This window comes from Struthio camelus, chromosome 3 (assembly GCF_040807025.1).
Source record: "Struthio camelus isolate bStrCam1 chromosome 3, bStrCam1.hap1, whole genome shotgun sequence".
Lineage (NCBI taxonomy): Eukaryota > Metazoa > Chordata > Aves > Struthioniformes > Struthionidae > Struthio > Struthio camelus.
In genome coordinates this window covers 114,191,999-114,215,097 of record NC_090944.1, presented here as the reverse complement: position 1 = coordinate 114,215,097, position 23,099 = coordinate 114,191,999, and the positions used below count along the sequence as shown (strand labels likewise).

Here is a 23,099-nt window from a genome sequence, read left to right as displayed (position 1 = left end):
TTCAGTTCTGAAATAAGTGCAAAACATATTTTAAAACTTCTTCCCTCGTAAATTAATCTAATTTTCTCTGTGATTTATTTATATTCTTAATTTACTCCATACGCACAGGCAGAGATTCTCTCTGTGTGATGTTTATTTAGCTGGGAAATTCTCTAGGGTAGAACTTAAAAGATTTCTTTTGTTTCTACCTGTATTTGTAACACATGACAGAGCAGGGCTCTGGCTGTAGACCGAGGCCTTTGGGCACTACTGTGAATAAACTGTAGAAAACAAACAAACAAACAAAAAACGATTAGCAAATAAATGACTGAAGTAAGAAAGCCGCTAGCCTAGACATCAAAATGAGCGAGGTGACAAGAGGCTTGACACATCCGCCTTCCCTCTGTCCACGACACCGCTCAAGAGGGACAGGGGGCGGACAAACCCTCAGGTGCAGCCCGACATCAACACCGAAGCGCTGCATCCTGATGGTGAGGTCTGGGAAGCGGTTAAACCGCGAGGGGACGGCGGCCGCCACTCCCCTCGCCCCTCAGCGGCACGAAGCTCAGGACGGACGCCTGGCTCTGTTAGTCAGCGACGAGGGGTGTCTGTCGCGGGCTCCCGCCGCCCCCCCCCCCACGTCACGGCCGTTTGAACCGACAAGAGCGGTTTCTCGCCGCGCGCACCCCCCCCCCAGCCGCCGCCGCCGCCACCACCTGCCCCCGTCCGTCGCCGCCGCTCGCCCCGCCCCTCTCCCCGCGCGCGCCGCAGCCCCGCGGGCCGCGCCGGGGGACGCTGCCCCTTTAAGGAAGCGAAACCCCAGCGCGCATTCCAGTTTCCACCCCACCCCCCCGCGCGCCCGCGTCATCGTTCCGGGAAGCGGGTGACGTCATCCCGTCCTCCCGCGGCGGCGGAGGGGCGGGGACCTGAAACAAAGGAATAAAAATAGAACGCGAGGGGCGGGCAGTACGGTGGTCGGCGAGCGCTGCTACAGGCTCCTCGGCGGTGACGACATCGCCGAGGGGCAGCCCCCGCTGCCCAAGGAGGCTCTGCCCGCCGCACCGTCGCCGCGTGCCCAGCGCGCATGTGCGGCGGGCCCTGCTATTTATAGGCTCTCGTGGGACCCGGTGGGGGGGGGGGGGGGAGGGTGACGTACTGCGGGGAGCCGCTGCGCCGGGTGCGCACGTCGGGGTGTGCGTGCCGCGTCACGTGCCCCGCCGTGTTGACAGCGGCCGCCGGCGGTTGCCTAGCGACCGGGCAGCGGCGGCGGGGGGCCAGCGGCCCGGGGCTCCCCCCGCCCTGGCGGCGGCGGCGGCTCTCGGGCCGGTGGGCAGAGGTGAGGGGCTGCGGGAGCCAGGTCGCGCAGCGCCCTGGGCGGGAGGCGGGGCCGGGCCGGGCCCGGAGCGGGGCCCTGTTGTCGTACAGCCCGGCCCTCGCCGCGGGCCGGGGAGCGGTTGGGGTGCGGGTTTCTGCTCGTAGTCAGGCCTCTGAGTCATGAGGGTCGACGGCTCCGCTTTAATTTATAGCTCTCTAAACAGAGGGAGGTTTCTTCGTTAAATGCCATCCCGTTTTCCTTTATTTGGCATCAGCACGGGAGTCTTGTGGCGTTGTTTAACCTCCTTTCATGGGATATTATGTGAAAAAGTAACAGTTATACAGACAGTGGAAGAAACCAGCAGTCCAAGGTGCTCCTGTTTCAGTGCTGTGCTCGTAGTGCCACGAGTGAAGAAAAACACTGTATTGCTTGGGGGGAGGGAGGGGTGTGCTGTCTGGCTCTAGTTTTTCTACACCCGTTAGGCCATTATAAACCCCACAATTAGTTACTACATAAATCTCACATTGGGGGTGCTACTTATGTTACAGCCTTTGTCTCAACTGCAGCAGTGAAAGCACTGGCTTATATCCTGAAGCTGGTAAGGATGCTGTTTCATTTCTAATCCAGTTGCCAAGCCCTTCTCTGAACAGTTCCATTGAATATGGCCCTGAGGATGTTCCGTAGCATTTGTGGCAATGTTCTTTTTGGGACAGAGCTAGGCATAGGAGTGTCTGCGCTCCCCTGTGGGAGCTGGGCTTGGCTCTTTTGCCTTTTATTCCAACGGTCAGATCATCCTGCATCAAAAAAATGTTGTATTATAATGGTTTTGTTTGAAGAGCTCTTGTGCAAACTATTTCTAGAAGTGTCTGGTCAACAAGGCTTGGCCGCTTGACTTTGTAATTCCGTTTATCAAAATCGGGTATTACAAAGATACTAGGTTCTTCTGACTGTTTCTGCACGCAGCTTTTGGAGGAGGCTGTGCCTGGAGGTCAGTAAGTATACATCTTCCAGAGCCATTTCTCCCAACAGACAAACCAAGCAGCAAGTAGATCTTTAGCTTGGGATAACGTTCTCAGGTTGTTTGAGCTCAGTGAAAATATGTCAGGCCATATGAAACAAGGAGCTTGAACCGTATGCCTCTGCAGGTAGCTTCTGGTCTGTGTGCGACTAAGAGAAAAATAATCAGGTGGAAGACGCACACATTCTCCAGGAGTTGTGCAATAAGTGCCAAGCATAGGTTTCTTGGGAGTTCATACTGTAAAGTAGGCTAAAAACTGCCTGAAAGCAAAATGCAAGTTCCGACTTCTGTCCCCATACAGCTGATGCGTCCATATCAGCATGCACAAGCTCTTAGAGTCATCTTTTTTTTGTATTTGAAAAATAAAGGAGTTGAACTGAATTTAAGCCAGAACATGACATTATTTTCTTTCTGCAGTTTAACAGAGTAGTTCATTTGAGATTATTTTCAAGTATTTTCAATGGGCGTTAAGTTAGCCAAAATCTAGACTGGAGAATTGAAGGAAACAAGAGATTCAACCCTTGCAGTTGTGCACTGGAAAGGTATTTGAATAGTTGTTGACGCTCCCTCCTTTTCCATCTTTCGTTGTTGTAGAGCAGCATACGTTTGCAGAGGTTCCATATCCAGTTTGAAGGGATTTTTTTTTTGTGTGTAGTGCAAATGTAGAGTGCATGGTGTAGTGCAAACTTACACCAGATAGCGCTGCCACAGAGAATTCTAAGGAAAGATTTTCTTTGTAAAGAGTCGCCGTGTCTTTTACGAGATCAAATCATGTAGTCGGAGGGAGGAAAGTAGTGGACAAGCTTTGAGACATACAAGTCTCTCCTTCAGCTGCTCTGAAAAAGATACTCTATTCTATTCCTGTACCAACAAATCTGTGCTGTCCCTAAAATCTGGGTGATGAAGCTCTCTGTGGAAAAACCTGGATTTCTTAGAAGCTTCGTAGCTGTTACTCTTCCTTTAAGCTGTTTCTGGAATATATGCTACTATGAACACAGCTGTTTAGAGTGGCCTTTAGACCAGTTCATGTATAGTTGCACAATTATTCCTTGAAGTGCACGAAAAAATGATACGTTGTCAGTTCTGCAGCTAACACTGCATCCGCTCTGAAGAGCACGTTTACAGTGCTCAGCTCCCCATTACAGAGATGACTGTTTGCCACCAACAAATCAATCCCTTGAATGAGCTATTAGGATACCACTGCAAAGCTTACTGTAATTCCAAAAGAAAATGTGCTCTGGCTGTACATCTCTGACTGTCGTGTACTATATTATACAAGAACTGTTATGGAAAGTAGTTAAATAATTATGTTTTCTGGGAAAAGAATTATGCTTGGAAATGACGTTTTCCTAGAACATTCCTTTTGCCCTCTGTAGCTTTAAAGTAGTTCCCACAACCTTACTGCTGGAAGCAACCTTCCTGGAAGTCAGTGAGTGCCAGACAGAATCAGATTATGTGCAAATCCTGCATAATAAATACTCTGTACAGCAGAACTATCAAGATGTGTGGATGCTACTCAGTCAAGTCCCAAAATGTGATTGCATACTCAATGTACCAAATGTCCTCGTGGAAAACCCTGAGATGAACCCGAACAACTACCAGGAACTAGAGCCAACGCTGACAAGACAGAAACGTCCAGTCAGCAGTTGGAGAACGCTTGCAAAAAGCAATTGAAGTAGACCTACAGGGAGCCTCCAAAACACAAGCCCAGAAGCTATACATGTATGTAAACTTCAGTGGACACTGAAAAGTGTGGCTTCAACAGAAACACTAATTGGGTATTAAATGCTGTATTTACTCCTCCTGTTAGCCCTTTGCTGTGCCACAGGCAGTAACAACCGTTCTTCAAGTTCCATGACGATTAAGGCCCCTCCTCACTTTCAGTGCTAACCACACCTTTTTCTCCAAAAACATCTGCCTTTTAAACAGAGTAGGGGTATTCTTACAAGAATGCGTCTTCCTAGTTTGTACCTAGCTTGAAATTTGCTTCTTTTGTCTTAGACCTGAGAGGGAGTTCACATACTTTTAACAACTGACATCTGTTGGTCCAATAAAAAAAAATTACATACAATCCTTGTCTTCGATATTGGGAATCCATATTCAAGACAGTCTAGAAAGAGTTTCTGCTGGAAGTTAAGGAAGTGATGCGTATTTTCTGACTCAACAGGGCTCTTTGTTTTTAAGCAGTAGGAATAAAGAGAATCTCTCTTGAAATTCTTTTAATTATAAGCCTGAGGGTAGAGGGGAAAGGAGGAGTGATTTCTGTTTCTCAGTATGATGTTTGTGAATTAGTCCTGCCTGGAGGAGTTGCTGTTTTGTTGCTATGTTATAATTGCAACTTTCCTTTGGCTCTTAATGAGATTTGGCTCTGTGACGCTTCTGATTTGTTTCTCTTCCCTTTTCTGTGGGAGCGCTCCAAAAAGGTAAACGTGAGTTATGTTTGTGACTTAAATGTTCTGCTTTCCGTTTCTCTCCTTCACAGTCATAAGCTAGGGAGTCGCTCTTACTGAGAACCGGAGTTGAATGTCAAGTCAGTTCTTGTAGTTTGGCTTTTTCATTTTAGAGAAAACGTGATGCATTGGAAACGTATTTGAAATACCATTTTTCTCATTAGATCGTTAGGTTATGCAAGGTGGAGGATGGCAGTTACCCTTAAAGCTATTATTACACTGTGGTTGCGAATCAAATGAGGAAAGATAGGATTCAGGAAAGGACATGATAAGAATTTTTGTAAAAGTGAGGATAGTTTGGAGGATGAAGGTATATGAGAAGATTAATGTGGGAAAAAAAAGTTTACAAATCAGTCCCTCAGTGTGTACACGTCTGCCATTATTTATGAACAGTCCTTGATTGAGCATAGACACTGAGTCAGTATCCTGTAACTTTTTTTGTCGTGGCAGTCTTCTGTTTTTTCCAGCAGTACCAAAGTCTAGAATTCATGACTTATGACAAATGATTTTATTGAGTGATAATCTCTTGTCTCCAAGCAAGAATTATAGTGATCCCGAGTAACTACTCCTTACTAGCTAGGTAGGAAAGAGTAGTTAAGATGTGAGCCAGAGACTTAGGGAATAAAGCCTACCACAGTGTGCTTTTGGTAAGTCATTTAATGCTTTCGGACAAAAAAGAGATGTGATGTTCTTTACCTCAGTGTGGTGAGCATAACATTAACAATGTTTATCATGTAAGTACCTAAGATAAATAAAGATTGCACACTGAAGGACTTAACTGTTTCTTACTATTTTCCTCAGAGCACTTCATGCTGCAAGATCTATATGAACTGAGACAATACAGCTATTCATAGAATCTGCTGTAGTCTAGCAGTCTCGCAAATCGATTTACTCCACTTGTAAGACTTATTTGCTGTGTTATTGGAAATTTGAATAACTAATCAATAAAGTCCCTTTTAAACTTCTGTCCTCAAATCTTGATGAGATTTCAGTGTTCAGCTCTGTCAGATTTTTTCATAGCTACCTGTGAACTGAAGTTATCATACCTTCATAATTAACATAAAGAATATAACCTAAAAATATATTTATTTCTAATTTCCATTTTATCATCTAGCCCATTCACAGGGTCAATTTAGGACTATTACCTGGCAGTGTTTATTGAAATGGAACGAATTACAGAATTAGGCACCTCTTGTTGCTGCTGCTGCAGTTTTCCGTAACTTGAAAGTTTACATTAAATGTGACTCACAAGTTCAGAAACAGATTGAGGCCTTACTCCTGCATTCTCTGTTCTAAACCTTCCTCCCCCTGTCCCCCAAAGTCAAAGTTTCCAAGACTGTAAAGACAAAACGGTTCACAGAAATCCTCCCGATGCAGCTCAGGCTTTTCAAAACTTTTGTTCTTTTCTGTTTGTTTCTTCCAGAACTTCCTGTGTCACTTCCTCCAAATCCACTGGACCTTTTTTTGTTTGCTCTGACATGATGTTCGCCTTTATTTAGTGTTGCTAGTGGTCTAGTTAGGATGTGGCACTCTGGTTTTCAATTGTTATTCAGAAATGTGGATAACTTTATTCAGTTCATAAAGAAGCAAATGTAGCGTACTGTAAATCACAATGTTTTGCAACACAGGAACAGTTATCTGAAGAAGTGAAAAGCAAATAAAAGACACTGTTTTCCCCTAGGGTTCCTGTTTTTATAACTTTCGATTCAGATGTTCTTTGGAACTTGGTCTGACTCTCTTGCTTCTGAGTGCCTTATTGAATGTGAAAAGTAGAAAATGGACTCAGATCGTGGCTACCTTTTTGAAATTTAGATGATCAGCAGGGCACTGTGTACTGTGAAACGTTTATCTTCAGTGAGCACAGCGCTTGAAAGAAATCCTTAATCTATTACTCATTCGGTTGAGTGCATAGCGCAAGCAAAACAATACTTGAACGTATGTGTCAAGGCAATATATTTAAACATTATCAGCAGGAATGCGTTGTACAAACGCTAGAGGAGAGAACTGCTGCTCTGCAGGAATTTCATCTTTCATTGTTTGGCTTTTCTGCATGTTAAAGTCTCACACAATATTATTTTTAATTCATGATTCTGAAAGGGTATCTTCTTTCTGCCCTTCATTTAGAAGTAATATAAATAAGATAAAAGCATTTTCCAAGGTCAGGTGTGAGCCTGTCCCTGTTGAACTTAATGGCAGAGTTCTCACTGACTTGAGTGATGCAGGACGTGGTGTATAGGTTCCTGTGGTGGGGGAGTGAGTTTGTTCTTGGGTTTCCTGTCTTCATAGGGCTTGATGTGTGACCAAAAGCCACAGTTTTGGCTCCTAAAACACACAACCTAGAGAATGTTAAGAGTGAAGATCGTTTTAAAGTGTGTTTGATTCCATTTCAGTAACTGCTTTTAAGGTTGTTTAAATGTACTAATTTTGTGTGTAGTCTAATTGTTTTTTCTCCTTAGTACCCCTTAGGCAAATTGTATTTCTGACCCTTGGTTTGAGTTTGAACTCAAATATTGTTCTCATATCTGTTGTTGTAAGCAGGGTCTTCTAAGGCTTTCTAATTACCTTCTGTCCAACTTTGCATACTCTCTGGGACTTTTCTCAGAAAAGCTTGCTTCCTCCCAGTAAAATCACTAATTTATTTGTGAAAATGCATTTCAGGGGTACAGCATACCCAATTATAAATAGATTTTTTTTTCAGTTTGCTTTATACTGCAAATAATGGTTTTTAGGGATTGAGTTGTATATGGCTTGATTGTTTTTCAAGTTTATTCTGAAACAACTGATTTTGATTTTGTTTTTGCTTAATCTATCATTGTTCTATTAACTTTTCAGAAAAATGAATTGCAAGAATCCTTCATGATAGCATATGTCCTAAAAGCCCTCTGTAATCTGGAAAAATAATAACTTTTAGTCTTTGTGCTAGACATAAAGTAGTAAATAAGTAGTAGACACCAGTACTTAAAAAAAAGTCTGGTTTTGCTTTAACTTCTGTCTGTAGTTCAAATTAGTTTTAATAACTGTAATTACAATGTAGTATGCTGCCTGCCTCCCCGTCTTCAGTGTAGTTTTCGTAAGTGCTTGAAAACGCAGATAAAGAAATCCACTTTTTATTCTTTTGCTATTTCGTAATTGCTATAACTTTTTTGTTTAATAATTGCTGTTCTACTTAAATGCTAAGTTTTTAGTACTAAAAAGAAACAGACTCTCTTTCAACAGCTGTTGAAAATGAGAGCGCATCTGTAATAAAGGTTATTATGATTCATCTTTCTGCTTGTTGTCAGTTCTTTGAAAACATAATTTGAAATCTAAAGAGGCATATGCTTGTTTTTTTAATGCTCCATTAGAATGTGTTCCTACGGCACTGAGATCAGTGATAACAAGATGAGGTGAACATTGATGATTAAAGGTAAGATTTTTTCAGTCCCATGAGAGTCTTTTATTGTTATTGGATAATATCCTGCTCCCAATTAAGTAGAAATTACCACTTATTTCAGAAGGAATTAGAGGGAGCTAAATTTGCTGCAAAGGTCTGCTTTCACTCAGACTTGGAATATGAGGATTATTTGTTGACATGTGTATTTAAACCAAAATGATGTGAATACAAAACAGATGTTTATTGGGAATGTTTTTTATAATACATTTGAACCGTAAAGACTAGGTGACACATTTTTTCATCAGTATTTCTGATTTCTGAGGAAATGTGTATTCTAATAGATACAGTACTCTAAATGACGTTTTTATTTTGCAGATTCTTATTCAGTTACAAAATACAGCAATTTTGCAAAACATTAAGTGCTGCAATAAAAATCTAGATAGAAAACAGAATGACCAGCTATATAAAATAACATAAATCATGTTGACCTAAAGCTAGTAATACTCTATATTTTTAAATAATTTTCAGAAACAATTTTTAAAGACTAGGTTAAATCTTCGTTTCCATATCCATTCTGACTGTGGACATGAGAAGCTATCAGCAAATAGCTGATGACTTTTAACAAGGAATCGAGTACTGGAAAACAGTTCAGTATTAACTGTGTTTACCACACATAGTTGCATTATTTTAGGGGAACTTTACTAATTTTAACCGTTCTACTGTGCTGTTCATTCTCTTCTTGTGAACCCTCCAAGAGTGACAGTGGAGATAATACATGTCCCCTAATCTTCCAGTCTCTCTTTTCCCCTCATAAAAGCTTTCCACAAGGTTGAGGAAGAGGTAGGACAGTGCTGTTTTGAAGCCAGTCCCCTCAATATAAGAGTGGGATAACTGCATCCAGGTGGCTTTTGCAGGCACAGATCTGGGAGACTATCCTGTAACTGGAACTCATTAGCACCATAGATGTTGGTTTACACTATTTTTAGTAAAAGGAGTAAGGGAAGTTAATCAGAATTGTCTTTACCATTTTTTTCACTTCGTGTTTCTCGAGCTTGACCGTTTCTGTTTTGTTACAATGCTCTAGCATTTATAGTAAGCATGTTATTGTGATGATACTCTTACCAAAAGCAAAAAACCCTGAAATTTGGACAATTAATTGCTATAAACGGTCCGTTTAAGTTGTTGTAATGTTAACTCCTGATTCACTGAGTCAATGGGAGTTTTGCTGTTAACTTGCTCGCGAAGAGAACTCTTTCTCAATCTTTACCTGGTTCTTCTAAATACTTAGATCCATAATAGTCAGAACATTTAGTTCTCACAGGTTTGTATTTCAAGTTTAAAACGGAACAGTAAATTCAAGGGTAAGAGTCACACATAAAGAGAGAAATGTTTTCCACCTTTTCTGCACAGTTTCTTCTTGTTCTTGCTGTATGGTATGATCTGTAGAGAATACACTGACAGCCACTTGTGTCATTTTTGGATCTCTTCAGATACCTTTTCTCCAAAGCTCAGTGGTTTACGAAGAAGTCTTACAAATCTGACAGTGGAGGTGGCCATGAGGTTTTGTGAGTTATGCTGACAATTGTGTGTCAGTGAAGTGTTGCAAAACATTTAAATAGGACAATATGTCCTTCCTGCATATATCTGTTTTTTGCAGACTTCAGTTTTAGGATGCTGAATGTCAGTTCCCTTTCTGATGATGGGCATTCTGACCACACAGGACATAAAGCGCATATAGTGTTTCACTGTGTACAAACAGATGCAGACTGAAAGCAGCTTTACAGAGATGAGATTGATCCTTTTCTAAAGTATGCCACACGTCTCTACCATTTAGCGCTACACATGTAGGGATACCTAAGCTAGTTCTGAACAAGCTCATGTTATCCACATGTCACGGCACAGTGTCTAGTTTGGGTCTTTGATGTGGCACCATGCTGCTGTGGTTAGTTGAGTTCCTGTTAGAACTACACTGAGAGAATATACAGCCTCAAATTGTATGTTGTAAACATATCTTTAACCTTTCTGAAACTGGGAAATTCCTGTTTAGAAGAGGAGAGGCAAATAACTCTTTGTACAATATGTTTACACTAGTGTATTAAGATAAATTCAGCATAAACCTGAGCTGGCCGTGAAGGTGTAGTAACAGCTTTACCCTATTCACTGAAGCGTAGATATATAAAAATGCATTTTTGGGTACTTATGTACTTGTATAGCTTTGTCTGTGTAGTTCAGCTGCACAAAGTATGTTCACTTAGCAAACATCTGCTTTTTGCTTAGATTTGCTTGTACATTCTTTCCTCTATCTGCTTAGTGGTGCTAACCCCTGGCAGGAAAGAAAGAACATCTTAAATAACAGCAGTTTGTTGAATGAATAAGCCATAGATAATAGGTGCACTAGTATATACAGGTCTCCAACAGCGACAAGGGTTTTAGCACTGTTTGCTAAGCCTGTGTATATAAACTAACAAACATGGAGCTGAAACATTTGCCAGATCTACTGGCGGTTAACTTCAATTGTGAGTGCTCAGAACACTGGGAGTCTAACTACTCACAGGTCACGTATCAGTTTGATCCTTATTTAGCACGTACCCAAGGGCTCAATATTACCTTTTTCTTTTTCCTGCATCATTGGCTGTTTGATCCAAGCACTACTGAGAGCCGCACAAGTCTCTCCATTGACTTTGGTTTAGTCAATCATCCTCTGACAGTATACTAAGCATGTGTGGATGAACTCCTTGCGGTTCCTAATATGCACCCACACATAGAAGACTATTAGGGGCCGTTGTTGCTAATACTCAGTTTCCAGTAATATTTATATTTTCAGGATGAAACCCTCAGGTCCTACACAGTGTTACAACTGAAGTGTGTAAACAAAAAGTTCTTACTACATAAATGGAATAGTAAGAGCAACATTTTCTAAACTTTGAACTTTCCCTAAGTCATGCTTACAGCTCCATGTGACATGTTACAAAAGTTGCTTCTATCATTGTTTGGTTTTTGAACATGACTTTGAACTTGTAGACAGCTAAAGGTTGCTGCCTTCCGTAGGTGGAAAGGCACAAAGGGCAGCAAATTGCGTAGTGAAATGGAACTGTGACTCAGCTTTTGCCTGAAAGTAACGCTCACTTCATTTCTGCTTCTTCCTTCTGGTTATCAAGAAATGTCTTACAGCACTGAAATAATGCAATGTTCTGCTTGTTTAAATAATGCTTTCAAAACTTACTAAAATTAGCGAATTGCAGAAAAGTAAAGCAGTAGCTAGCAGTGTTGCTTTCTTTGCTGTGAAGTTTGGTAGGAAAAGTGTGCTATTTCTAAATTACGTGCAAAATGTCTATCAGTCCTTGCAAACAGTTGCCATAAAATGTTGGGCAGAGGTGAAAACTTTCTGTTAAGATATTCCCCCTAGTATAATTCATAGGTGTTTGACTGCAACAGTAATGGAAGTGTGTTCAGAAGACCTAAGAGGGAGCTCTTGCAGTGACTGCACGTGTCTTTTCTATGCTTGGTATGTAACTTGGACATCAGAGATGGAAAAATTATTAGCATCAGGACAGAGTGGGCACTCTGCATCTCATGCAGAGCTTTCTGACCTTTATTTCTTTGATGTGGCTGGGAACTGGTACTCCCACATTCCCTGAACTAGTGTGAACAGCCTAGTGTTAAGTAGGTACATTGGTGGGAGTACTCTTCTTGATTAAGTATTTTTAAAATTTCTTTGTGTTATTGGGGACCATAGTTTCTCCTCTGGCTCTCTCACACAACAAAAATTCCAAAGTTTCTGTATTAGCAGCCCCTACAGCTCTTACAAGTTTGCCACAGGACAACACGGTAGAGGTAAATGTACCACATGTCTTTTTAAGAAAGGGATTCAGAAGTTGCCAGAGATACACTGACAGGATTGTTTTCTCGACAAATCTTTCCCCGTCTTCTGATCCCGACAAGAGGAACGCCTAGTCAAGAATCACAGGATAAAACGGGTCAGAAGGGACTTCTGGAGGTTATCGGGTTCAACCCACTGCTTAAAGCAGGGTCTACTTAGATCAGGTTATTCAAGGCCTTGACCAGTCAAGTTTTGAGTATTTGCAAGGATGGCGATTTCACAGCTTCTCTGGGTAACCTATTCCAAAGTTTGGCTACCCTCATGGTGAAAAATTTCCTAATATCTAATCAAAATTGCCGTTGTTGCAACTTGTGTCCGTTGCCTCATGTCCTATCACTGCGCGTTTCTGAGAAGAGTTTGGCCTCATCTTCTCTACACCCTTCTGTCAGGTCATGGAAAACAGCACTAGGATTCCCCCATGACCATCTCGCTTAAGACCATACAGACACATTTTTCCTGGAGTGCTGTTTTAGTACTATTTAACTCTCCTCGGTAAGGTTGAATGCGCACCTGTTATCTTGGGGGGAGAGAAGGCATGTTCCATCTTCCCGGAATGGTATCTGAAAGATCACTAAAAAGCCTCAAGACAAAAAAATACATTTGCGTATCTCGGATAAAATTATGACCTTTTCTATGGTGAATAAGAGCCAAGGCTTGATGCTTTCCAGTATTCAAGTCCTGAAACAGTTTTTTGATATGTCAGATAACATTGATAGTCGCTAAAGGGATGCGAGTTGAAAAGGCTGAAGAGGTGCTTCATGGCTTGATGGTTATTCTTCAGTCCTGGGCTCTAGGTGAAGTTAAGTCTGTCTGGCACCAGTCTGATTACTTTGGAAGACCTCAGTAACTCTTAATAACTACAAACAAATACACTGATCACCAGTACCAGGGCCTCTTTCTCTCTTTCTACACGAGCAGAGTCCTTTGAGATTTCACCCAAGTTTTTAACGAAAAGAAATCTTGACTTTCTCATCCGTGAGACTGTTAATCTTTCTTTTTTGTTCCTGAGCTTCATAGGCATAGGGGAGAGGAGAGGTTCACAGCCTCCGCTGTTTGTCCAAGCTTCTGTATCATTATAAACTGAAGGGTTGGCGTTATCCTCTTTATTTCACATGCCGGAAGAATGAAATATCTACTGGCCTCTCCGTAGATGCTTTCCAACTGAAATATTTTTTAGACAGTATTCTTTTATTGAGGAGCTAACGTGTTAGCTTGTTAGAAGTTTCGAGATTACCTTGCTATTCAAAATAGCACAAGCTATTTAGTAGGGAAGTCTGCCTTTGATTTTTATTCTGCAGAGCAATTACTTGGTCATCCATTCATATCATTGCAAAGCACTTTGGCATTTTGAAGGCTCATGCAGACTTGGCAATGTTGTTCTTCATGTCTTTCAAATATACTGTGATCTTCAGCATCTATTAAATACATCTTGGAATTCATAGAAAGAAGAATTTATAAACACAAGAACACTAGCAGTTTTCCTTTTTTTAGAATTGCCTGCTCTGTGAGGGTGGTTCCACCTCTTCTTCTGTTTCGCCGTGTATATCCAACAGTAGTCTAACCTGATAGAACGGAAAACAGGACAGAGTGGTATCTGCTCTTAGAGGTATGGTCAAAAGTACAGAAAAGACTGTTCATCCCACTCAGTGTGAAGATGTTCTGGCCCCAGTGCCTGAGACATGCCTCAACCAAGAGCGGAAGAGATGTATCTACTCTGAGAATAAGATATGAAAAAAGTCGGTAACCGTTTTTCCCTTCCACATAGTACACATCCCTGGCCTTACAATGTTCCTCACCATGGAAATTCCTTTTGCTGCATTTGAGAATAGTATATAGATAAAAGTCAGTACAAGGAACCTTTCCATTGCTTTTTCAGTATAAATGTGCATCTGTTTGGGAGTCTGTTTTTGTTTGGGAGTGAATTTTTCTGTAGTAGCAATACTTGCTATTTCTTTGGTTAATGTTACTTTTGTCTTGGTCTAGGAAAAGAAATGCACTGAAGTAGATCGGGGAGAGCGGTTTTTTTCTGTGCAGTAGCGTTGTTTCACATGTTTCTAAGAGGCAATTAGAAAACAAAGTGAGCGTCTTGGAATATTCTTGCGACATCTCTATTCGCAGGTAAACTTCTAAGAAGGAAAATTTCCTGGTGGAACTTCTTTAATCTTCTGAAGCCTTAATGTTTTTCTTGGTTAGCCTCTCTTTCATTTCCTACCTGGGGAAAAAAGAAACAGGTGATAACCATAATAGAGGAAAAAATTATTTCCTGCTAATATGTCAACATGATTGTGTGCTAATTCAACACGTGGGAGCCATTTTTTGTCTGCCTTACTCCTATGGGCAAAAATCAGGGGACAAGAGAGCAAAAAGGTCTTCAAATCTTTCTCCCTGTACCCTGGTTCTCTGTCTCTTCCCCTCCTAAGCTACTATAGCATCCTGCCTCTGCCTTCCTGGCCCCTGAACACAGTCTGAGCACACAAGTCATTCGAGGGCAGGGAGCAGTCAGTGTGCTTCTATGTACAGCCCTCCTGCGCTTCTGTAATCGTTTATAGGGCCTGCATCAGAAGCACAAATTGGGAAATCCTGAGGATTTCCCTAGGTTATGCTGAAGGCTGTATGTGGCTTTGACTGCTCCTCACTGAGGGAGCTGCAGACCGCCTTTCTTAGATCCAGGTACCAGTGCTGGCATAAGAGCAGGGACGAATCTGAGTTGATGAGGACCATCTAGGTATTGTGAGAAACCACGCCGCCGTAAGCACAGCCATTGTGAATGTGTTGTCTCCAGGAAACGGGTGTTTTCTCCCTGTGGCCTGGCTCATGTCCGCTCGTTTTAAATTAGCCTAAACAGAATTTTAGTGGCCACGATGTGAAGTGATACTTGAGGTACTGTGCCCACGCGTGAAATCCATTCTTTTTTGTGTGCTATCATGAATTAAGCCGCATGTTCCCTAGGTTCTTTTGTTACCGTGAATTTTGCTACTCTGAATTCTTAGCGGATTGTTTGTTTTGAAGACGTGGAAGTAATTGTGAGAATCCATGAAGTGCCAGTAGCATATGAGCATTGTAAGCACATATCCACACTGCCAAGCGATGGTGTGAGCAACTGATGAGTTGTGCAAATTGACCTTGACCTGACCTCTGATTGGCTGGTGCCATATCAAGCTACAGCTTTTATATAAAGCAGGACTTAAATTAAGGTCAATATTTAAATTACAACATGAACTCAGATGGCGGCAAAATCAAATCTATTATCAAATTTCAAAAAAGCTTGCAGGAGTGGCTCTTAGATCAAAAAGTAATAGTTGATCAGCTTGCAAATCTCATGTATTGGCCTTTTGTAAAATAAAAGTGTATTCCTATAAATATTTCCTATAAATAATTCCTATAAGTATAAAGGCAAAACCTAGGGAAGTGAGGGCACTTTTCATCCAAGCATGTGGGTTGTATTAAAGACTATAAGGGAGCATAATTATAAACTTTATTTGCTAATCTTGGGTAAAAATTACAAACTGTATTGCTGTTACAAAGTTTTAAACTCCACTGAGCTTGTGTCTCTCTGAAACAGCCTATTTGTTAGCCATTGCTGAGCTCTGTACTGCCCTGCCTAGATAGCTACAAGTATCCCAGCAAACTATTTTGAGGCTAGAACAGGCATGTCTGGATTATACTGCAGCCACTGTTATGACTACATGTTTAATTACTGTGAGTTAATATAATTTTTTCCTTTATGAAGGCAACTCTTGGAGACACTACTCTTTTTTCCCAGATTTTATTGTTTCCGTTAGTCTAAAATAAAAGACTCTCAGACTAAAAAAGTATAGAAGTTGTTTTTTTGTGAAAAAATGTGTGCCAGTGTGAACATGTCTTACACGAAAAAAATGTATTTTGGTTGTATTGGTTGCACTTAACGCCTTCAAAAAGTTCTAAGCGATAGTATACACAAGAGATTTTAAAGTAACTTTAAATAAGGCCTTATGATGTATATATTTTGAGGATCGCTGGACTTTGTAAATGCAAATATTGTATTAGCAGAATTTTTTTTTTACACTTGCAGATTTAGTCGTGTAGATCAGCTATAGATACCTATGTAGATGTTAGTTTTGGTGGTAGAGCAATGATACAGCAGACACTGTAGAATATAAAACTGGAGTGCGCTGCACTGAAATAATCTTCAGTGACTGACTTAAATTCATAAAGGATTTAGTTGAAGGAAAATTGAAACTTAAATTCACTCATTCTCAACAGGTAAGACAAGTAGAACATTTCTGTTTATAGTAGGAAAAATGGGTTGCTAGAACACAACATGATCTGAAGTTTTCCAGTCTAATTAACATTTAGTCTAAGTATAATTATCAGTCATTCAAAAACAGTTTATATTAAATAGAGCAACACACTCAAAAGTCACTTGACTGAGATACAGTATGTCTACTGGATAGCCAATTTGAGCATTTTTCTGGGAACTAGCCGTATGCTGAATTTCCATTAGTTTCATATGTGAAATTAAGCTTTCTCTTCCCTTCAGAGTTGCTTATATGTCCACTGCCTTCTACTTGAATCTTAATTTACCTCTTGGCAGCGTGCCCTGGGAGGTCCCACTGGCATTAGTGGAAGATACCTATGCACTGGAAAAATAAGTTTTCTGGATTCCTGTTTGTTTTCTGTACTGGATATACAGTGCGTTACTATGAATGCTGAGCAGACATTGTGCTCAAATATTAATCCTGCACAGAGAACACATCCTTCTAGGTCAGCAGAGCTGCTCATTGAAAAGCTTGGTACAACTCTGTGTTTCCGTTTTCAGTACTGAAATGGTCATCTCTTTTACCTGAGAATGGGAATTTTTCACATGAAATCAGGCAATTCCATCCTTTTTAATGTTATGAGTTTAGAATTTAAGTCTCTTTCTTAATACAATTCTGCATACATTATTCTTAATTATAAGCAATAATTATTTAATTAGGCAAGTACATTTTAAAGCACAAGTAGATATGGTTATTCTGAATAACCATCCAGTAACACAGCATATGTGTCTATACTAATCTGTAATCTCATCTCTTCTGTCAAATTTTTCACTAAGCGATGTCAAGCTCACCCTATTTTGCATAAGAAGTTATTTGGTTTGTTAATGAGTAAAATGCGGTTAGCATTATTTTAATGTGTATATGAATATGACTCTGCATATGACATGGGGATATCAGTGGGAGTGCTTAGAATAGGATTAGATCCTCTGTATTGCGTGGTAGATGCTGTATCTGTGTTTAAGGTAAGTTGCATGCAGATTCCAGTCTAATCACTATATTTCAATGTACATATATATGTATTAGTATACTTTGACATACCTAGTGCCATATTTGTGTACATTCTTTACCAAGTTAGTGTTCTAGATGAAAGCCTGTCATACAATTTGATAACTAGTAACTTATTTTATATGTATGCATGGATACCTATAAAATTCCCGTTTGTATTTAACTGTAAATTATTGCTATTCCAATGGATTATCTTTTCACTGTTTTTTTGGTCGTACTGAGGCTAACTTCTATCGTTTACCATTTTCTATATGACTTTCTAATCAAGAGTTATATGATGAAGAAAAAGAAACCAGGGAAAGTTACTGAAACCTACATGGTACAGAAAATGTATTTAGATTTCCTTTCAGTGGATATTGCCCCATATTGTCATGTACAATTGAAGCCTTTTTCCCCCCTAATTGTTAAAATTGTAAGGCATTTTACAAAAGGAAGAGTCATTTACAATAAATATTTAGTTTTCGATCTTGTGTTCTAGTAAGACTTTTTGGAAAGAAACTACGTACTGGGATTTTGTGTGACTCACTGTGGTAGGTAATTCTTAATCTCTGAAGAATATGTGTTCTGCAGTCGTTGGAAAGTACACTGTTGATTGTATAGGAGGTATTTGAATTGCTTAATGTATTACCAAATACTTGATTAGTAAATAATGTTTTACGTAGTGAATTTGGCTTACGGAGAAATTCCATGCTAGACACAGTATGCTACAGACGTGGAAGTAGATGGGAATGTGTTTTGTTTTTCTGAAGTATGTGATCTGGAGTGACAGCATAGGAGGAAGTTATGCTGTGCCAGAAACTCTTCATAAAATCTAAAGCCCACACAAAAGAGATGTGAACCCTGGATGTGAACAGGGCTCATCCATGCTTGCAGATCTTTTAAAAAGATGTTAGTATGTTACGTACTGTTAGTATTGCACATGTAGATGTCACAGTCAGAAGATTTGTGCTGAGTCCTGTACAAACATGGAGAGCAGGCATTTCTGATGTTGAAATACTACAAAGTTAATAAAATCTCATGATTTCGCAGCAAGACCAGTCGAAATGTAATTATTTGGAGTTGGTGTTGTGAATGTTTTTGGTTGGGTTTTTGGCATGAAACCTTGTGAAGTTAATTTGTTTTGTTTCATAAAGCCGAAAGTCTGATTTTGGAATAAGATACGTAGTAGATTTTGTAAACTTCTTCAGAATATTTCCTCTCGCTACCAATCATTCGTATGCCGTGTGTTCTAAACTAAACAGTTCAGATTATAGATGAACGTTGAAGTCTACAGTCCAAACATCTGTTCTATCATCCTTTAGTCCCGGTGAGTTATTTCCTCTGTTCAGCTCTAACTTGTCTATGGAAAAATTATCCAACTGTGAATTAATCAGGTTCCTTTATCCCCAGTAACTCTCGCCGCAGCAAAGTACTTCGCTAGGTAAGATGCAGCATGTGTATTATTTTAAACCAGGCCTTACTCTGTTACTAGTGTTTAAAGCTGCCCCTGCTCTCTACAGAAATGTTTTAAGTTTTTCATAGGTGAATGCGCTAAATAGGTTCTTATAACCGGATTTACCTAACTTAACCTTTTTTCCCCCATTATTTTGCTTTATCTGGGTTATTTCCTTTTCTCTTAAAATACTATATATTTGGAATTTAACTGTAGAAACCTTTGCTAAAGTTTACGTAGCGTGGCTTTCTTCACTGAAGTCACATCTCACATTTAGTTACTTACTTCATTGGGCTTATCTGCTTAAGTGCTTGCTGTTATCAGGCTTTAAGGATTTAATCCTGCACGGTGCTTAGATACTGCATCACCTATATATAAGACCAAAAACAATGACCAGGATGGATAATGCTTGGGACCCAAATTCTGATCAACCTGGTGAGAACTGCACCTGAATGGTAGTCTTCTCAGGCAGGTTCATTTTCCCTCCCTGCTTCATTTCTGTTTTGAGCCTGTGAGAGTTTGAATTTTTATGAAAGGAGCTCAAAACCAGAATTGTGCTCTGAAGTGCACGAAGATTGCGAGATCGAAGTCTGCGGATAGCGTTCTGCAGAGTCAAATATAAGAACTTTATTAAGATAGTATGAGAGGTTAAGTTCATCTCTCAGATAAGAAACAAATTACAGTATCCTTTATGCAAGGAGTTATTGTCCTTATATTAGCATAGATTCAGATTTTCCTCTAAGTCTATATCTGGCATTTTTCTTGCACTTTTTGTTGTGCTCTGAACAGAGTGTATAGCAGGAAGGTTGTCATTACAGAGCTTACCAACAGATTTCCATATTGCAAGGAGCTTGCTGCCAGGCCTCTGACAAAATTCAGGAAATCTATTCAGCCGTATTTATTAATTCAATAGAATGATACCAGTGATACTGGCTGAGCAAAGTGAAGTCTAACACTCAAGATATTAACATTCCTCTGACTGCAGTGCCTTACTTTTTAATGAAGCCATCCTGTTTGTTCCAACACTTCAAGGTATGTTCTTGGTATTGTTTTGAAAGTTGCTTCCGATTGTGATGATATATGAAAAATCTGATTTTTGTTAATTTTGTTTGATTTTTATTTCACATATCTTAGTTCCACTGGAGTGTTTCTAGGTGGTAAAGAGAGGAAAATCAGGAGCCCTGGCTTAGAACAAAAATAAAGTGTTGTGGCTTGCGGAGGAGGAAGAATGAAAGGCAAGCAAAAGTACGGTTGGGGAAAAAGAAGAATTTGGGGCTGATGAAATTAGGATTTTGGCAGAGATTTTTGTCGTCAGAAAACATGAGGTTTCAAATACAAAGTGTTTTCTTAGAATGAACAGAATTGTACAATCTTTTTGTTGAGAACCGGGTGAGCCGCTCCGTTTTGTTCCAGTTTTCCAGGCAAGCAGACAAAAGCCTGAGGGAAGCAAGGAGATATGAAGCTCTTTTTATTTCATAAAAATGTAGCTATTGTTTCTTTACTTTCAAGGCCTTGCTGTACTGGACGTTTGCAGATCTGAAGATCAACATGCACTGCTTCACATGTCCGAAACTGAGGAAGTATTCCACCCGTGCCGTCTTGTGATATCTTGCAATAAGACACTTGGAACCGGTCTCCACATTGCTCCCTGTACAGGGTTTAATTTTGCCAATGTACTGCGAACTAGTGCCATTAGAAAAGCATTGTGAGGACTCTTTGAAATGAATCTAGCTTCTGATTGTTTAGTTAAAAAACTAGGGAGCTGTCTACCTTGTGAATCAGCATTCTGCTATTCCAGCCCTAAAGAAAATTATTTTCCGTTTCTAGCACAGATGGCTTTATGTGGACTGGTTTACCAGTAACAGTCAGTTACTTCAGTCAAAGGATGTAATTATGTCATTTCTTTTATATTTTCATATGTCACATTACTGTTTATTATTGTGAATGATCTGGTTTTGATTGCTTGAGTGAAACGAATAGCATTGTTGAAAAATGTAAACTGTCTCTGGCTTCATTATAGAAAGTTTGTGTGATGGCGATCATGAGGACACCCATAGTCTGTTGTTAATCTTCAGCAGTTTGAGCAAGGAATTTTAAGGCTGGCTAAGATGGAAAATAAAAATCTACCTTTCTTGTTCTTCTAAATGTAATCAGTTTGTATTTCCCACACCCACTACTGCCAACGATGGCTTATTAATAATACGGAGTTTGAAAGTTAGGGCGTTATGTAATTCCTTCCTGTTTCAGCATTTCACTGTATGGTAATAGTACACAGAGCATTGGTGGAAAATTTACAGCAAGTTAAAAGCGCAGTTATTCCTCAACATGTAGCTTTGCAGGAATTAAAAAGAACAAATGACAGCCTAGCAGCCTCACACTTAAAATATGTTCATGGGGCATATAATTAACAGACCTGGCTCACTCCATTTATGTCACTGTGCTTTGATTTTTTTTTTTTTTTTGAAGTTTTGTGAGTTAGGGCCATTAGCTTGGGTAAAAACTTTGAGAAGCATTCACTGAACATGTTTTTGTTCTAGGATTTGGTCTTAAAAATTCTGTATTAGGGATTCTTACCTTTAGGCAGATGTAATGGAACGCTGCCATACAGAGGTGCCTTTTGGAAAGAAAAGCCATTTGGGGTCAGTAAAGATTCTTTTCAAGGTTGTTAACCTCTGTATCCTTAAATTATATTTATATAGCTGCCTAATTATTTCTGCAGTTTCAGTTGGAGTATGTTGCCCAAACAAAACAATTGTGTAATGTTGCTGTGCAGTTACACAGCTGTTACCTTTTGCCCCACAGATGCCTACGTTTCGGTTATGGGTGAAGTAAGCTCTGGGTAGCTTCCGAGTCAGGTGCATTGTTTTAAAGTTTTCACATGCATTCATATGTTTTCATGAAGTTTTCGTATTCAATATTTGAATATTAATTAGGTAGTTATGCTTATTCATATTATTTTTGCATTTTGTCAACATGCAGGACCATGGTTCTGCAAGTCTGTCTATTGGCTCACAGTCTTGCCTACCGCACTGCGGCAATAAGGCTGCTTGACAACCGCTTCATTAGGATTGGAGCGTATTTGTTGCGTTTACCTATTGGTGGTGCATTGTTTAATTCTGCAATGCAAATACACCAGAAGGCTATGAAAAATGCATGATTTTTCTATTACGAATATTTAAATGTCAGTCTTTTCTTTAAAATGAGTGCATATGTTGTTATATGCAATTGAAGACACATGATAATTTTGTCTTGATGGTACTAGTATATTTTTTCCTCTCTTTTTGGTCTCTTAAGTTTCTGCGCAAGAACGACGTGTTTACACTGAAACACTGAACTTGCATCTTTTTTCAAAATCCTCGTATCTTCTTTGAAACTTGTCTAGTAGCTCCAGAGAACAGTTAAGCGTAAACTAACAGAGTATAGTATAACTATGATCTTTCCTAAGTCTGTATATTCATCACTGAGGAACCAGCTCCTGAGGGAGGATCTTGAGGTTAGTATGAAATTTGAAGGCTAATTTTTCTAACAAATGCCATACCCAGATTTGTACAGCTCCTAGCAATCTGTGGCTCCTAGCAATCTGGGTCAGCTCATCTATGTTTCTTTTCAGTATTATCACAATCTAAGTGTAAGAGTTTAGGGACTGATTTTTATTATGCATGATATGGTGGAGTTTATCATATAAATTAAGGTAGTGTCATTTGGCTTCCTCAGATGTGTGTGCTTCGATGGAGGGACATGTGAGAACAATGATAGAGGTTTCCTGTTGAAAACAGGAGATAAGTACTTAATCAGTGCCCAAGCCAACAGCATAATAAAAAGGAAAGCACTTCAGTTTCCTAGAGCTCAGATTATCATTTTAAGAACAAATTCCAAATCATGAACCACTGGAGTTTGTGTAGTAAATGTCACACTGACATTTCATACTACCCATAGTGAAGTGGATCTGCAAGTTGACGTCAGTATCTAAATCTACCTGTAGTATATTTTACTACAGGTGTCTTTTGGGAGGAACTTTTTCGTGTGGGAAAGGAAGTCAGTCCTTCTGATACTCTAGGTAGGCGCTCTCTGTCCTGTCCCAGTCATATCAAGAGTGGACTGTTCCAGCGGGTTTGCTGGAGATGTGGCTTTGGATTATCCTTCTAAGTGATGTGACTTCTGTGGACTTGGAAGGCCTTCGTCACCTTGCCTTAGGAAATAGCGAAGTGGTTACGTTCTGTCAAAGCTGTATTGTGTATGTCACTTTTCCATATCCCTGATCAAAACTCAGTGATTTCACCAGAATCATTTTCAAACTACATGAGTAAGAACATATTCTGCAGTGTGTGCATTTTTAAACCCTCTTTTAA

At 40.0% G+C, this 23,099-nt stretch overlaps 1 long non-coding RNA gene across 2 annotated transcripts in view; it reads left to right on the top strand.

The window, feature by feature from the left end:
• The first annotated feature begins 1,181 nt into the window (after positions 1-1,181).
• Positions 1,182-23,099, top strand: part of LOC138066851 (uncharacterized) — a 60,554-nt gene continuing 38,636 nt past the window's right edge. Inside the window, exons 1-3 of one of the 2 annotated variants that reach the window (XR_011140414.1) lie at positions 1,215-1,315; positions 1,843-1,892; positions 8,107-8,168. This is a non-coding gene — a long non-coding RNA (uncharacterized lncRNA). Of the gene's footprint in view, positions 1,316-1,842; positions 1,893-8,106; positions 8,169-23,099 lie in introns of both variants that reach the window. The other variant, XR_011140413.1, reaches the window with a different exon arrangement.